The 18,449-nt window shown below is 36.1% G+C and overlaps 1 protein-coding gene across 6 annotated transcripts in view; it reads right to left on the bottom strand.

Annotated features, from left to right (window-relative positions):
* LOC136782500 (cell adhesion molecule Dscam2-like) overlaps nucleotides 1-10,419 on the bottom strand; it is a 116,491-nt gene extending 106,072 nt beyond the window's left edge. For all 6 annotated transcript variants that reach the window (XM_066741961.1, XM_066741958.1, XM_066741960.1 and 3 more), the window contains exon 1: nucleotides 10,137-10,419. The gene's annotated coding sequence lies outside the window, so the exon portion shown is untranslated. The remainder of the gene's footprint in view (nucleotides 1-10,136) is intronic.
* Between the last annotated feature and the right edge of the window lie 8,030 nt (nucleotides 10,420-18,449).

The raw sequence follows: 18,449 nt of genomic DNA on the forward strand, positions 1-18,449 counted from the left end.
TTTGTGCGAGTTTTCCTTTAACTTTCGCCACGCCAGCCACAACCAACTTTGGTTCTCTTACGATTTCAAGCTCATTTCTCTTAGAAATTGGAATCCGTTCATATTAAAGTGAATTATGGTCTGGAATATATACGTCTGAATGGAAATATTGATTCGGCCATGCTGGTTAGGAGCGTCACGCCTCGGAATTACATTTTAAAAGAGGCGCTTTTACCGCAAGCACACGCAACATCCATTAAAGCTCCAGTATGCTTTCCACGGAATAAACAAGAGGCGAGCATATGCTGTCATTTAATCGAACCTTTATTTGCACTAAGCCGGACACGTAAATTAAAAGTAAATTGAATCGTACCTTTCGATGCTTGACTGGTATAATTAACGCTAATGGTAAAAAAATCCTTGTAAAGCGTATTGCATACAATTATCTCGGACCAACAAATAACATCAATAGTAAAAAAAGCGATGAAAAACTAATGACAACATTTAGGTTTAAGACGATCTCGTAGCAATGCTCAATAGGTAAAATCGTTATCCATGAATTATTATTGGAGAAGACAGATTCGACATTCACACGCGACCCCAATTAATGTACATAAGCTTTCAAGCTTAGGAGCAATGGGGGATTAACATAAATTACCGACTGAGCAGTTTCGACATCCCCTTAATATCCACATTAGAGCTAATACTTATCAAATATAGATTGAAATATAGATTTGTTAGTAATACCATACTATCAGATCTCATTAAAGTATAGACCTTGCAATTCTGCAGACCCTTAAGACTATTTCCCTTCTCTCTTTCTCTCACAGTCTAATGCCATCACGCTGGAATTAAACCACACCTGCGAATCAGCGATTTAATTGTGTGCCGCACACAGACAAAATTCAATACCGACGAAGCCAGTCGTTTTTTGCTCGATCGATGTGAGCGTACGTTGGTAGTACGGTATAGCGGCTCAATCTTCTCCAATTAAATTCTATTGGAATTCGCGCAAATGCCAATACCGGACGAGAACGTTCATTGTGTTCGGATAATGAGGGGGTGTGCGAGGAAAACGTGCAGTTTAGGGGGATCCTAGGGAGAGGGGATGCCATGCAGCTGCGTGCCTCTAGCAATATCGCCGACCCTACCCTTCCCCTCCTCCCGACACTGCCACCCCCTCATCAACGAACTCCAACCCGCTTTATTATGCCGCATTATGCTGCATGCAGCGCGCGTTACATTGCACTACCGAGCTAGCTTCCACCGCCAATCTTCTAGCTAAGCCTCCATTAATCGCTCCCCACGTTTTGCCAAACTGCTCTACTTTACCAACAGACTTTCTAAAAACTTTCAAATTCTTAACCCTATGTTGCTTTTCATAAACACATTAATATCACTCGTAGCCGCTAATAATCGATAAAGCAGTTTCATTAAAACCGTATTAGAGCTAAATTTTTAACAATCTTTTCAGAGTGACAGGTCGAGATAAATATAACAAAAACTACTTATTAAAAGATAAAATCAAGAAGGTGATAATTTATACGCTGAATTAGTTTAATCTCTTCAATTTCGTAGCTTTATTTTTATCGAGATTATTTTGTTCAGGTTTTTCTGCTTCAACTAGGCCAAATGAAAATTTGAGCTACTGCATTTGGTTCTGCTATTGTTCTTTCCTTTATCACCCCCTCCCACTCCCTTTCTCGATCTCTATAAGCAGAGCTCCGCGTTTACATAGATACACCTGGGACACGTTGGAGCTCTAAATCCATAGCAGCTTTGCGGGTCAGACTGTTCAACGCCCGATTCGGGTTATAACAGAGTTGATATCGATCGACTCCTGGTATTCAAGGATGCTGCAATATTCGCTTAATGATTCAGTAGAATTTTAAGGCTGTACTCCTTTTTTAAAATCAATAAATCCACCGGGTGTTAATGGAATTAAAAAGAGTCTATTACAGAATTCTTCTGAAATGAAACGATTGATCTATGTATATAGTCTTCGAGAAAAATTCAATAAAAATGCTGGGTGAAAATTGTAGGAAGTATACATTTTGAGGATGGTATTTAACACACGCTTAGTGGAACTCCAATTTTATTATGTCGCGATATGCTATATTACGAGATTAACTCCTTTCCAACAACTACCAGCATACCGTTACGCGTAACAGCTTCTGCAAAATCGTTCTCCATTACGTAACGTTCTCTTTTCTTTCCAATTCCAGCTTTAGCATGCGTTCGATTGCTGATAATAATGGATTTATGGCCATCCCTATCGTTTCGTTTCATCGTAATCGAATGTTTCCAGACTCAGTTATGGCTTCTCGCTCACAATAAGCTTATAATTTGTTTCTCTTCCAAATAAATGATTTTTTTATACACGATTAATGGTGAAGTAAGCAGATGAATTTGACGCACCCTCCAATATTTGATGGATCAATTTTATCGATGAGTGAATATATTAAATTATATGCCCTATTAAAAGAGTAGCGAAAGATTTCTTACATAAATATAAAATTTAATTAAACAAGATATAATTGCTTTCTGTTCTGAAGCATCTTACGCGTAGGCAAGGTTAGATGTAGGGTTACAATAGACGTCGAGTATGGCACGAAATTATTCTGCTACGTAACTTCGAACATACCGTACGATATTCCGAGTTTATTATGCTGTCTTGTACAGTTCTCGTCGCTGTATAGCTAACATTCTGCAAATTCCAGATACAAATGTTCACCATTTGAAGATGTTTATTTAACCAACATACAGATACGCTCAAATTTTCTTCTTTTCAATCGCCGCTACGCAATAGCTGCGAAAATGTGAAGTAAGTAGTAATACTCAAAGAATAGATCGACCAATCTTATTAGCTTGAGAGTGAAATAAAGTTTAGCAAATTAAATGACATATTTGATGAAGATATTGGTCAATCTATCGACGATCTGGTAAAATAAGAAAACGACAAGATTACGTGTCAAATTGCGGAGAATAAAATCGTGGCCAAGTTCGAAAGTTTGCAGTTAAGGTATATCGTAGAGGGTATGAGGATCTGAATATTTAACTCGTCCTGTCACAGAGCGGTATCCGCAGGCAACTTTTCTCCACAGCATTTTGACAATAACACAAATTACAAAACTCTACCCGGCCGTTACGAAAGTTTCGTCGTATCTTTTTGAATAACTTTGTTAATTCTGCACCCTTCAGGGAGAAAGAGTTGGTAGGGAGTGCTCCGGGCACCTTGGAATGCAAAGTCATGTCTCAGTCCTTGAGATAAGGCAGAATTGCATCACAATCTCTTCCTGCTGGTAGATATTTCCGGATCGATCTTTAAGGTATAAAAAACCTGTGTGATTATAAAATTTGTATTAAATGAAAATCGTAACATTCGTGAATACGAACTGATCGAAATACATGGGGGCCGAGGATAAAAAACGAGGGGATAATATCATAAAGTGTATCGATAGAATAATGTTGTAAGAGAGGCAAGTGAGTCAAATCGGAAGGAAATGCCTCATTCTTGTTTTAGGAGGAGCTATTGCTAAGTCATATAAGGGCATTTCAGGCGATTTCAGTTAGAAAAGGAAATGTTTGAAGGGGGCTGAGGTGAGCACATTTCTCACTTATGCCTTCAAGATGCCAACTTTCCAGACTAAGGAATGCCATGCACTGTCAAGAACTGGGAAATGGCACAACTTGCTGAGATAAACTCTGGCCCGTTCTCCACGGGCTGAAAAATACTCCCGTGAGATAAGGGGGTGGGGTAAGAGATGCAAATTTCAAGTGGGCTAAGCGGAAAGTGAACAGTGTCCAGTCTGTGCGACGCGGAAAACTTTTCAACGCACACTCGTAGAAAATTCGATGTACAACATTGAGTGGACTTGCAGAAAGGATGAAGATAGCTGGAATGGGGGAGGGACTGTAAGGGGTGGTAGGAAGGAAAAAGTTGTTTGAATGGATCAAGACAAGACACTTTCCTCGAAACTTAACAAAACGGCACTTGTTCACTTTTATACACGCACCACTCTACTCAGTTTCCTCTTCTTCTCTGTAAATAGTACTATTTTCCTCAAACTTTTTGCAGAATTGCTCTCGTGTGTTTGTGCTATATTACATCAGATGGAAGAAACCAAATATTAGCAAGCAGCTAGAATTTTTTCATACTCGTAGTTTTCACATACCCATGGACCTTTCTCGTAATTAGTGTATGTCATAAACATTTTTATTGTTGAACCTCTGTCCAAGAATACTTTAAAAATGTTATGTAAAATTCAGAAAAAATTCTGTGCTATTTAAAAAACATATTCAGCTACGAATTTCCTATATCGTTTAACTTTATTTAATTTACGGAGCCTAATCATTCAAGCTAATGGTAGATAAATGCGATAAAGCTAACGAAATTAATTTTTTCAACGGAGAAACGCTGAAGACTGGAGAAAAAAGCCGAAGAAACCCAGCAATGCAAAATTGATTAACCTTTCAGCATACCTCGGATTCCGAAAACTCATAAAACTTCTTAAACAGAGCTCTAAGAGAGGAATTCTTACCAACCCCTTAAACCCTTTGTAACTTAGCCTTTTTCGTCTCTTGGATTACATGGGCTACATTAATTTAACTTACAGGCTCTATTAATTTTATTTAAAAATTACTTTCGCCTAAAAGAACTTTTCCTCAGAGCCATGTAATAAGCCAATGCAATTAATTATAAATTTAATCGATAATGCGATTAACCACTAGACTTTATTAATGATATTTATTAGTAATATACTCTGTCGTAATAATCTTGATAACTCTCAATTTCGGAATACAATATCTATAATCGACCCTTGCCCTGCATCGTTGAAACAGCATAGACTAGCTAGCTTTAATTGAAGTGTTATCAAAATATTAGAAAGTTTATCTTTAAGTGGTAAAACTGCGAATTATATCAACAGTTAAATCTAGTTGATTTTTTCTCTATAAAAGTTGCGACAATTTTTAGTTTACATACTTATATACTATAAGAGATTAGTATTTGCATGGAATTAGCAGTATCAGAAATGAGATTTTTCGATTTGCTATGCGTTCAACGGCTCTTAAATAGTTAATGACCGAAAAGCGATCTAGCTGCTGAGGAGTAAGAAAATATTGGCGCAACACTCTAGCTGTCGGGTAATTAAGGCGCACCTGCAGTTAATTGTCTAGCTTAATTCCGTATTATTCTGCCATGCCAATTTCTCGTAGCCCGCAAATTCTACCTTCTTCCAGACTGTGGACTTCCAACGCAAAGGAAAATAATTAAATAGCAAATAGTTCAATGATTTATTCATATAAAAGGCCTGTATTAAATCCAATCAAACCACTCTAGTCTCACAACTTTTACTCCTGCAATAATACTTGTAAACTTACTGCTACACCAAAAACATGAAATTATTTTTAGTAAGAGTCAAAACCCTGATACAAATTAAATAATTTCACTAACTTTAACGAAAGTTTTTATATCTAATTACCATAATTACAGGTTAAGTACTTTGTGATAATTAATCAGAATAATTAAATTTCATTTATAAAATAAGCCATTAAATATGAGAGGAAACTAGGGAAAATTGTATAGTCATATTGACATTTTTCTACGATATACTGCAAATATATTCTATAAAATATTTGCCAACTTTGAGTGAAGTTAAAACGCATCGTTATTATTGTTTACTGTATGCTCAGCATTTTTTTATTACAAAACGTTATTAAATAAACTAAATACAATAACAATATTTTGTTTGAATAATCTGATTCTAAACGATTTTGGCTTGGAAATGTTTAAACCGGAAAGAGCTCTCAGTTGGTTTGTTAGTTGCTCTGTAGAAGCCAACCGAGCTGGTATTAAAAAATTTTTGTTTACAGAGAGATTATGGGTATGAAATTAAAGTGTCTTTTGCGCGAGTAAGTTGAAGCGGATATGAAATTGTACGAGGTTAAAACAAGAGGTAAAGGGGAATATACAAAGAACAGCTTGGTAGGCTTCTTATGAGTTAAGTGGTAACCAAAAAGTAAACTCTCCCCCTCTCACCCTTACATTTTTTAAATATAAATAATTTATCTCTAAATATTCGTATCAACTTATTAAAATTAGATAGGCCTTTTTCAACCATTTTTTTCAATTGTTTTTGTAAATAATTTTCAATGATCAAATAAACTGGAATTTGGTGCAGGGAAATTGAAACGAATTAATCTAGAAATAGAGTCATACGAATTCATTAAGAAGAAATATAAATTTCTGCCACTTTCAATTCCAGCCTCTTAAATTTTATTCAAGGTAACGGAAGGATTTTTCTGGGAAAGAAATGTATGGTAGTTGGGGGCTAGGGTAGAAGGGGTATTCAGTGGGCGATAATTCATCAGGCTCCAGTAACTGGCTAGTTGGATGATTAATTATTGTCACTTCCAGGTTTTCCAGCTTTTTCCCCCTGTTTTCGAAACCCAAAGATACGAAAGATTTTATCTTTTTCGAACAATAATTTCATTTTACGTTGTTTCGCTTTATTCCCTAAGGGTTTAATTTTCAATTCTCTACTAGAAAATTTTCATTTGTTCGTAAAAATCGATTCTAAAAATTGTGCAATATATAATTTATAGAGTACATTCGTATTTTCCTCTAAATCCAGTACGGGGGGTGGAAAATGGATGAGGCAGAGGGTTAAAGCTTGAGAACCAGTCATAAATAATATCGGCACCGTAAATCGTGATAGGGGAAAAGCTAGTAGGAACAATGAAGGTCGTCGAACAGCTATCTTCATCATCGACGCAAGAAAAAAGAGGCCCGTGACACCTGATCCTGACAGTAATAAAGAGTATACCACCCTCTGCCCCCCCCCCCCTCCCACTATTTTCATACAAAAACTTTTCTTAGTCCTGATATCACCAGAAAAAATTAGTTTTGTTGATAACTCTAAAAAATAAATACAACGAACGCATTACATTTTAATTAAAAAGTTATTTTTTAAAATAAAATCAAAAACTCTCGTATACGTACAGGTTATTGATCGAATGAGGAACTTAATTATGGAGCTAATTAATCGAAGTTAATTAAAAGGAATGTTGGATTCCGTTTAACAATAGGAAAGAAAAGAAATAAATGTTCTACCGTTGAGTGATTAGTACAGCAGAAAGAATGATTCAAATCCTACCACATTTTTTTATTCCAAATTAGTCGGCGAAGGGAATTATATAAAAGTGAACAGGAGTTGACTGAGAAATAATAAACTTATCATCCTTATCTACGACGGAGCTTTTCAAATGTATAATGTCCAGGAAGTGAATAAACTTAATATTGCAATTACGAGATATGAATGGGTCTGATAGGGAAGGCGGCTGAGCCTGTGGGATTGGCCAACCAAAACAAACAGCTGAATAGATGAACAATGAAGCAGCAAGTTGAAATAATGGAATAAGAGTTTTGCAGAATGACGTCTCATCTTTACGATCGATCCTTTTAGACTATAAAGCCACAAGGATATGAAAATGTCTGTTTATTTACTTGCTTAAACATTAAGCAGGTCTGTCGGGGAAACAGGAAATCCATTTTCCGGAACGTGATTACGTCGTGAAACTGCAAAGAGATCGTGAAAGACAAGCCGATAACACTGGCTAGAAATATCGTGCAGGATCAATAAATTCTGAGTTGCTACGGGTAATATCCTGGCAAGGTAAAGCGAAGAATATCCTGTAAAACTTATTTTTCCAAAACAATAATGTTTCATCGATACAAGGTTTTTATTATTAAATTCATATTCGAACAATATTCCCTAACATATTGCTTATAATTTGAAGCATACTAACAAAAACTTTGTTAAATGGGATTAACTAATGAAAACGTAGTAAGCATATGCATAAATATCTGTGTCCATGCAAAATCGATAAAATCTGAAAGCAACGCTTTATTATTTTAAAACAATATCGTATTTTGATGATGATTCTTAATATTGAATAAATAGCGTATAATAATAATAATAATATTGCTTAATAATTTAATTCGTTTAAAATTTCCAAAACAAATGATAAACAATGTGTGTAGTAATATTATCTAATATTCTTTTTAAATTAGGATAAACTAATATTTATTTGGGTGTGGGGTACTATATAATTTAATATTATTTAAAAATATATACAAAAATGTATGAGTAAATCTTTATTATATGCACAAGGTAAGTTTACTAGTCCTGGTACATTTACCTTTTAGTAGATAGTGTATTAATGAAATCTTGGCGAAGTGGTGAAGCCTGAAGCGAATATTTTACAAGGCGCAGTGTCCTACTTTAATCGAAACTGGCGATCATCTAGCGGACGACATTTTTCTAGATAGCCTGCCCTGGAAGATTTTTAATAGAATAGCTGATCTTCATCTAACCTGAGCCCAAGTTTTTCATGAGTCACAGTTTTTTTAAGACCCTGCCAGTCACAGGTATTTCAGAAGTCAACCTGGTAAACTCTTCTCTTTTTCACCAGAAATTCTAGAAGTACCCATGCTAAATTTAGATTAAATGCTCGCGATTAACTCGATTGAAATACACCGAGGAATGTTAATGAGTCTGGATACTTGAGAAAGCTATGAATTATTTTAGACACCCAGTAGTAAGTAGGAAAATAGTGCAATTTCACTTAAATCGAGGAGGAAAGCTATCTCAAATGATTGCAATATTTTCTTAACAATAGAAATATAAATTTAACCTTTAATAGTTTATTTGTGTGATTAATTGGTTTACCATATTATCAAATTGAGTAAAAATTTAATATAAAATGATAGAAATGTATCGAGGTTAGGGTTGAATTTTAAATTAATTTCTTTCTTCTGATGAAAATGAGACTTATCGTGATATCGTATGTGAACAAAAGATAATTGCGAGTTAGGTAATGAAAGGCAGGAAAAGAAGAGAAGGGAAGAGGAAGAAGAAATTGTGGAAAAATCTGGCTCACGTGGACAGTTGAGCTTTTAATAAAATGCATGGACTAGCAAGTGGCATTTCGAGCAGATTGCATGCTTCCCAACCATCCTGACGAGAATGTTTCATCCAGTTATCCAGCTACCCAACTAGACTATGGTAAAAGTGACGTATGAAGATAAAGTCAAAAGACTCTTTTGCAAGCACCAGTTTCACTAAATCTGCCAGAATCTTTAAATCTCACAATCATACTTGACTAGAAAGTTTTAAACTCTTAGTCGCATTCACTTCACCTGAAACTTGGCAAAATCTCCCCCAAAAGATAGAAATCAAGATAAAATCCAAATTTAATATCCTCCAAATGTTTCGGAAAGCAATCCGCATTTCAAGTTCCTCTTTTGGTTTTATTACTCACGGAGGATTAAAAATGAATTATTGAAAATAGTTTATATATATATATATATATATATATATTTAATAAGATTGAAATTTTACTAGTTTTAGATCCACTCATTATCGTTTAAAATTCATGGAAATCTCGCAGTATTCATTGAGAAGAATTGTATTATTTCATTTTATTTTTAGGAAGAAATTGCGTCTTCTACAACACTTAATTAGCACTAGAAACACTAGTAAACACTCAACAGTTTGTAATTTCATTAACATTTCAGTTGATTTAAAGCAAAATAATGATTACTGTTTGTAACTTTAAACGAAAATGAAACCACTAAGTATAATTAAATAAAATACTACTGGTTAATCTTATGTCGTATAGTAAAGCTACTACATAAAATGAGTTAATTTGTTCATTATTTTACAATTTTAAGCATTAGCACGAAATTAATTTTTATTGCATGATTCGTATTTGCATTTATAAATTCGAATATCTATCATATTTTAAAGTTTAAAAAAGTATTCAAAAGGACGATACCAAATCTGACAATGTATATTAGAAAGTACAATATTCCATGAATTAAATTCTGTAATAGTTGAACTTTTGCTTTAAGACGTCAATAAACTCTGGGCATTCATCAAGGGGACGGCTGTCGCCGTCCCCGCTCTCGCCAGTAAAAGTCTTCAATCCACACTAATGAAATATTTGTAGAAATATTTGAGTTAGTATAGTGCGACGCCAAAAAACTTTGCGTCCTTTACGAAAAATAAAACCAACGAGGAGTGGATGCTGAAGAGATATACATATGTACACATATACGAAAAGATGAAAAATATGGGACCGGAATAACGTACATTGTAGCTTCCGGCCATGCCGAGTGCGATATCAGGCTCTACCAGTCGTTGTCACGTGTTTGCCGAGAATTCAGCGTAGCGAAGTAGGCAGAATGGAAAAACCTTGAGCAACCTCGAATTTGATATTAGCTGAAATTCCTGTGTTACCAGCAGAATTAAGCCCGGGAAATTTGAAGCACAACGACCGGTCCTGGATGAAGGCGATGGAGGGATAAAAACTGAAAACACGCGTTCACGGGGGTAGTCAGGGGTTGCACTTTGTAAGGGTAAGTTGCCACCTTCAGGCTGGAGAACGCGCGCACAACTGACACCTCACGCGCTCCGGCGGTCCAGCCACCCCCAGCATCCAGCCCCGAGCTTCGAAACAGCGGAGCACGCGCGAAATTCCAACCCCCTCCCCAAAAAACACCCCTTTCAAATGTCGCCCGGAAAAGGATGTCAAGAGGTAAAGCGAAAAGCGAACCTGCCGATAATTACCTGAAAATCTGCCAATTTCTCTCATCTCCCTCTGATTTTTTTCTCTATTCTCAAATTTATCCCAACACTCTACCTACTGTACTATATTACAGCTATAGTATTTCCTATATAGTACTTTAATTATCTTTATAATTATTTTTCGCGAAAATAATTAACTGTATTAGAGAGCATCAAAAATTGTATTCTTTAAAATCAAATTTATTAATTATTTATTTGTTTGCTGAATGATTAAGTTTATGTCTTTTTTATGTAACGTAAATTAATTCATCGTTTAATTATTCCACCACATTAATTAGTCATTTTGGATCAATATTGTCTTTTATATTTAGTAATTGTTTTATAAAATATTATAATATCATCCTATTAAAAAGCACCTCGAAATTATATAACCACTTAAAAAATAGCAGATTATGTTGTGGTAATATGGAGAAAGAAAATATGTGAAATGAATATGAAAAGTTTACTGAATAATTATAAGGTGTTAAGTGATTGTATCTATTATTCAAGCAAATCGAGATTGGCCAGGGATGAGCTACTGCGTTGAACACATAATTATTTGATGAGTTTTGGTCATCAGTGGGTACAATGTGTGGTGGCCAGTCCGGTAATTATCGCAGGGAGTAGTTTCATGCCCCCTCAACCCTCTTGCATGGGGTCGTAGGAGCGAGGTGTCGGTATGGGTAAAATGGGGCTGTAAAGAGGTTCCTGAGTTTCGAAAGTTGGTAGGGGGGGGGGGGGGGTGAAATTTCGCGCGTGCTTGCCAGATGTTAAAGGCTCGCTGAACTTTCCTATTGTAGAGCTAAAAGGCTCTACCTCTTCAACGATTTTTTTCTTCTAACAAATTTCATCAAAACCGAGCTTTTTCATAAATAAATAATTTATCGATAGTAAAATTATAGAAAATTAAGGTTTAAAATTCTGGAATGAATAAATAATAAATATGATGTTATTGAATTTACTGCAAGACAAGAGAGATATATAATTAATAGAAAATTAAAATATCAAAGTTATTTATACAGAGTGGCTGGGCTTTTTTGAACTATCGAGCTTTTGATTCAGTAGTAATAAGTTCAGTGCACCCGTTAACCCCTTAATATCCTTGGCTTGGCTGACGCGAGGGAAAGCGAAAAGGTGAGGGTGCGGAGGCTGATACGAGTAAAGGGGTGACTCCGAGCCAACGCAGAGGTGATTTTCACGTGTGTTCCACTTTAACGTCCTTTACTGCCAGTCTTAATTCGTTTCTAGAACTTTTTATCGTCTCCATGCCTCGTTTTCCCTTTTTACTTATACGATCCATCGTGCTTTTCTTACAGCTTCCACTATAAAATCAGACAATCGTTAAAAAAAGAAAAGGCTTTCCTTTTACAGTATACGTGACCAGAATCATTTTTCAATTCGATTTCAATAATGAAACATACGATGCAAATTTAATTGATGTCATTATAACACTGTAGGCAGAATCAAATTTTAATTATTTGCTTAAAATATTAATTAACAGTATCTGATAAGGAACAATAAGAGTAATTAACCTAATAAAATTTTTAAATAATAAATTTGTACAAATACATACCAAGGAAATAAGCAACGAGCTCATATATTCAGTGGAGTCTGATTTTTCTCTTTCGCTTGCAAAAGCTTCCGCAAAAAGCAGTGGCAAAAGCAACACGAGGTTAATGAACAATTTTTTCTCCTGCACTAATTAACGTGGCTATTCTATAGTGTAAAAATATTAACGAACTGAACAGGATAGTAAACGGGGTTAAGGGGGAAGAGAATGGAAAAGGGTGAATGTATTTTAAAATTATTCTACCATGCTGGTATTTCCAAAAGTAAACAGGATTGCATAAACACGTGACGTGATAGCAAAAATATAAATAAGACTGCACTGGTGTTTGAAGTATGCAAATTGTAAAAGAAAATAGCAGAGGATCGAGAAATATTTGTTTACAATTATTCGTTATAGCCACGAGCATTTTTATAAAGACGGTTCAAAGAACCATGAAAGTGGTCGATTATAATTCGAAGGGCCAATGGTCGCATTTGTATGCCCATTTACCTCTAAACCTTAATAATATAAGGTACTTCAAAAATGCTCGCTTTCCTGTTTGACAACGAAACCGGCTCGCCGCAGTATTACCTAATTTTTCTCTTCATCATTACCCTACAGACCCTTTTGAAAAGATATTTCTAACTTCCTCAACCACCCCCACCTCCTCTACTCTTAAAACTTTTCTGCTTTTCAGTCCTCTGCTATCCAACTCTTCTTATTGTCAATTTCCTTTATCTCTAGGAGTTCCATAACCAACGTGTAACAGCAAATACACTCCATTTTACACAATTAAGCAAATACCCATTGAAGATACAGCTGGAATACACGAATATCCAATCAACGATGATTTAGCATCGGAAGAGATTTCCTATTTTGGTTTGTGATGTGCGGTCTCTGCGGTTTGTGTTATTGAATAATAACGTATACTAAAATGGTAAGGTCCATGGTTAAGCTTAGAATAAATATACAATTATTTTGTAATAATAGGTTTGTTCCTACCTAAAGGTTTAGTTTCTTCAACAGTACATTAAGATCAGTTTAATAAAGGAAAAAAAAACGTACAGGTTCGACATGACTATGATTTTCAGCTGTATTTTTATTGAATGGGGTGAAACAAGGAGATAGTTTTTAGGGACATTTTAACAGAGTTTTGTGTTGCGACAAGCTCGACTGATACCAACTTCATTCAACAACCATTTCTGAACAGTCTGGCGCAGTGGGCTCAGCAATTCCAGATAAACTTCAGCCCTGTCGAAGTTTTGATTGCGCTGTTCGCTGTTTATCGATGATAAACGAATTTATGTCGGGGCGAAACTCCGCTTTACCGGAGGCTCCCAGCTTTCTCTGAAAATAATTGCTGACAAGTTCATTATTGCTGGATGAAATTTACAATGTCGAAGCGTGGGACAAAAGTGGAGGTATCATTATTATTCCCTGTTAATAAACGTTTAATCCACCAACGTTACACGAATGATCAATTATCAAATTTGCCTTTCTCCACATTGTGTGAGTGTAAAACCTTCTGCACACTTTAGCATCAGAAAAAAAATAGTATCATTAGTGTGTTAAAATTGTTTTTTCAAGATCTCAACGAATTCAAATGTATACTTCGGAATCAGCAACTTTATGAACAATTACACAAGCTATTGAATTGTTTATAGAATTTAGTGTAAGTTATGTTATGAATCATATTTCCTGGGTTAGGTATCACAAGTAAATATAAAATTTTATTATTACTTTTATCTATAGCAGTTATGCCAAAAAATAAAAAAAAGCATGCACGAATACAATTAAAAATTGTTTAAGGATACTTTTAAAAATAAAAAAGTGAAACGAAGTTTGAAAAAAAGTTAATTTATTTTTCTAATTTTATTAATGTTCGCTACACTCTGGATCGGACAATTTAATATCATGTCGGATTCGAAATCGATATAAGGGTTAAATTGTTAAGTTTCGATGCACAGCCGTAGCCATGCATCACATACAGGTGGCAGAAACTTTCTCCGAGAGTGTATATGTCCGCTCTACACTGCGAAAGGATTAACGAACATCTTTCCCTTTAATTAATCATATAAATCATTTGTTTTTTCCTACCAAAACAAGCCAACGCGCAATCTTTCAAAATTTTTGTACGTTCATAAAAAAATTCACCCTCGTAAATTAGAGAATATAAACGAAAATAATTGGATAAAAAAATTAAATGCAAGGAGAGATATTGATAAAGCGTCGTAGATATCGGTCGACCACTTTGTAAACTGTCATCCATGCAAATCGTATTTACCGATCGAGTTAGCCGATAAGACCTAGCGCATTGGAAATTAAAAAGCCAACAGGTCAATATTTGTTGTAAACCCACATAAAGTAATTTCGTTTGGAATCCAAACCTATTAAAGAAGAACGCAACCGGGAGAAGAAAGAGATGAAAGTCGTTGAAAAATGAGAGTGAAAAATAAATTGGATGAAATCAAATGAAAAAGGTGAAGAGGAAATCTGTAGCAGCTCATACTGAAATTGGTGAAAAAAATAAACTTGATTTATTACAGTTTCTATATTTTAGAATATCCTTGTGTATTTTGCAGTGTATACATACCTACATATGTAGGGTAATTCATGGCGTTGAAGGTGTGTTATTATTACTGTTACTTAGTATGCTAATAATTCGAGGGCATGCATACATTTCGGGACGGCACCCGCGTAATTTCCGGGACCCAGATGTATATAGCGCTATTCGGTAGCAATTTCAAACAACCACGCCAAATATCCGCCAAGGGATTCGTCGCTCTCACATTTATAAAATACTCCGGATTAAAAACGTTTTCCCATTTCTACTGCAAGACTTCTTTTTTCACCACCTGTCAATATCTATATTTTCTTCACAAATAACCAATTGTCAAGCAGTATTATCTCCAATTAAAACGAAGATCGTTTCTTTTATGGAGTTTTAGAAACATAAGACGTTATCCCACAGCGTTTAGCTTGAATTAAATAGTGGTGATATTTTATGGGGTAATAAATCAAACGTAGCATGCTATGTAAAGCTTTCGCGAAGAATTCAGGGGAGGTCGGAAATCTGAAGATTACCGACCGAGTCGGTATCGTATGGACTTAATGAACAGCGTTTCCGGTAATATTATTATTATTATTGAACAACAGAGAAACGCGAGAATAGCTTGAAGTGAGTTGAGAAACGTTGCAAAGTGGCCGAAGGGGAGTGGAGCGTGTTATTTCGTCACTCGAACGCGAACAATCGCGCTACCTGACACACAGGACTTCTCTCGCGCGCGGTACACGAACAATTCTGGCCCAGGGCTGCAATTATAATTAATTGCAGCCAGTTCACTCCTATTAGAGAGCGGAACAGTTGTTCTCACAAAGAGAGTAAGCCAGGGGCTAACCGTAGAAATACTCGAGAGTTTCCATTGCATTTGGAAAGCTTCAATCCTGACTGCATTACCGACTGAGAACAACTGTAGAGTTCCATCGATTCCTACCAGCTTGGCCAACAAACAATCAACAAAAAGATCCCTTCAGAAAACAAGGAGACCACCTAACTAAAATCTGACCGGATTACCCCTTAGCTGCCCCCGTAAAAATATTTTTCATCTCGAACAAATTATATTAACTCCATTTGTAAGAGATATTAGTATAATTGCCAGTTTAAGTCGATGCTTCGATCAAAATATTTCTCTTTCTGATAAACTCAACTTTGAACGTTTGTTGTACAGAATTATTGTCTTTCGGTTTATACGGGGATGAGTGGAGGGGGGAGTATCGAACGTAAATACGTATCCTTTTTAGGATGACAGTAATTCATTCCGGGATGATCAAACGGTCCTCATAGAAGAGAGCGATATTGGAAATGGCAAACGGAGGCAGAACAGTCTAGCTGATTACCCGATTATCCGGTTTCCCGGAACATTTGCAATTTACGTCTGAAAGTGTGGGTCTATCCCCTCACTATTTCACCATCAAGCCTTCTCTCGCATTTGTCTAGGGCTCTAAGCTGCCATTTCGTCCTCCCCTGTCACCATATTTACCGACGATTAGTACCACGGAATTTTACTGTGCAACCGCACCACTCCCACAAACCCTCGACCTTAAAGAAAAATCAAATATTACAATTTCTTGTGGTAAGTATAATTTTATTTCATTAGTTTTACCTCGAAGACCCAAGAAGATGAATTTTTCCATCAAAACAGGAAATTCTTGGTGCGGAGGTAAATGGGAAACGTGGAAAAGCTGGTATTTCGTCGGTGTTTCGCAAGGCTTCTCTCGGACCAGCGTTTTCACTCGTTAACCTTACAACTTAGAATTTCCTCGGCTCAGAGCCGGTGATTATTCATCACCGCAAGAAGCGAGGGGTGGTGGTTTCCACATTGGGGTGAAAGAGGGAGGGGGGTGGGTGACGAATACATAGTGAGAGGTATAGGTGGGGGGGTGGAGAATAGGTCCAGAGGCAAAAGACGGAGAATGGGAGGGGGCGTTGTTGGGTAGGGCGGTAGTAAGGGGTTGAAGGGGGTAGAATGGGACAACAGCGTATTCCATGTACCCTCGTGTCACTGATTATTCCATTTACGAGCCGTGCGGCGTGATTCTGAATAGAGACGCTCCATGCTGCGTGATTTCTCTCTAGTCAACCCTCTATACTATCCCCCAAATACCACCAGGCATCCTTCTACATGTTTGCCACAAAACAATTCCTTTTCCCTGCACTCATAATTCCTTATATTACTTTGCCTTCGTCCTTCCACTGCTCTTACACCCTCATATTATAAATGAAGTCATTTTTTGCGACAACACTTTATTCTCAACTATCGTTTTTTATTAAATTCACTCGAGATAGGCAGATCCAATCGACTGCAATAGCATTAGCTATATACTACATTGATAAAACAATTTACCTTCCCTTATTTTCTTGTCATGCCTTGTCAGTGTCTTTTTTACCAGTCAATGTCACTTTGCATATATCTTCTCTTCAATACTCTTGCTTCAATATTTGGTCTAGTCTATCTCATTCCATGACCAAACCTTACCTGAGTTCTTTTTAAGAGAGGAGTTCGAAGTTAGTAATAATTATTAAATTATCAACAAATGGGAATAATTTAATACAGTATACTAGAAGATATTTTTTATCCTGCGATTAGAAGGAAATTCTATTTTTTAATCGGAAGCCTTTTAATCAATTTCTCAGCGGTATACCTGCACCCCACCCACTATCCCTCTCCTTTTACTACCGTGAAGCGTATCCCTTCTTGCCAGTCTGATGCTACTTCCATTTTGTCTCCCCTCTTATCAATCTCTTCCCCTTTCCACTCTATTCTAGTCACTCTCCACCCCCTCCCATCCTCATCCCTTTCTCACTCTGCAACTCCTTGTCCTCCCTCCCGCCATACCTCTCTCTACCAATCCTTCCTCTTATATCTTCAGTAACCCCCATACCAAGAAGCCTTCCGGCGACAGGTTCACGGTGAACCGCAGAAAAGAAGAACTTTTCTTTGAATCGAAAATCAATTCAACGTTATACCTGCTCGATGGAGGAATCACTCGAAATTCACGCGCGATATCCCCATGGCGCCTCGAGAATTCCTCAACAACCAAAAATCGTACAAATCAATCGTCTTAACATTCCTTTTCTCCCTTGTAGAAATTTCTCTGCTCCTATTTTTTTATATCATTGCCAGCCACTTGTTTAGACGTGTCTCTCGTGCGAAGATTTTCTATTTTACAGATTCGTACTTAAAATTCCAGTTTTTGAATTCTAAATGCTATTATGTTTCTTGTAAAGTCTCACCTTTTTGAAAAGAGCAGTCTTTACACAGTGAGTTCGTAATATAGTCAATTTTTATGTAAATGAAAAACAGTAATACTATCATTCTCTTTTTCATAATTCTATGATTTTTAGATTTTTTACTTACCCATTAATTTCCTATAGAAGAAACGACTAATTATTGTGGTATGATTTAATGCTACGATTAATCGATTTCATAAATCGTACGATAAAAGCGTATGATAGTTCTTGGCGTTGGACAAAATAGTTGACGCTCAAAATAAAAAATTTAATCGCTCATACTCGTACATTCCACGCCGCAATTTATCAATTTGCTATATAACGTGGGTCAGATGTGATTAGAGAACAGCGTATTCCGCTGTATAAGAGTAATCCTTTGAATCATAAATCAATTCTCCGTTTCCACCAACCATTCGCCACAGAACACAGCCTATATACATTTTAACTGGATGTACTATACATACATCTGTAAATGCTTCTCTCGAAATTTCTCCTCTCA

The sequence above is a fragment of the Prorops nasuta genome, unplaced genomic scaffold (genome assembly GCF_024137725.1).
Source record: "Prorops nasuta isolate Cenicafe-Biocafe unplaced genomic scaffold, Cenicafe_Pnas_1.2 PNAS00027, whole genome shotgun sequence".
Classification (NCBI taxonomy): domain Eukaryota; kingdom Metazoa; phylum Arthropoda; class Insecta; order Hymenoptera; family Bethylidae; genus Prorops; species Prorops nasuta.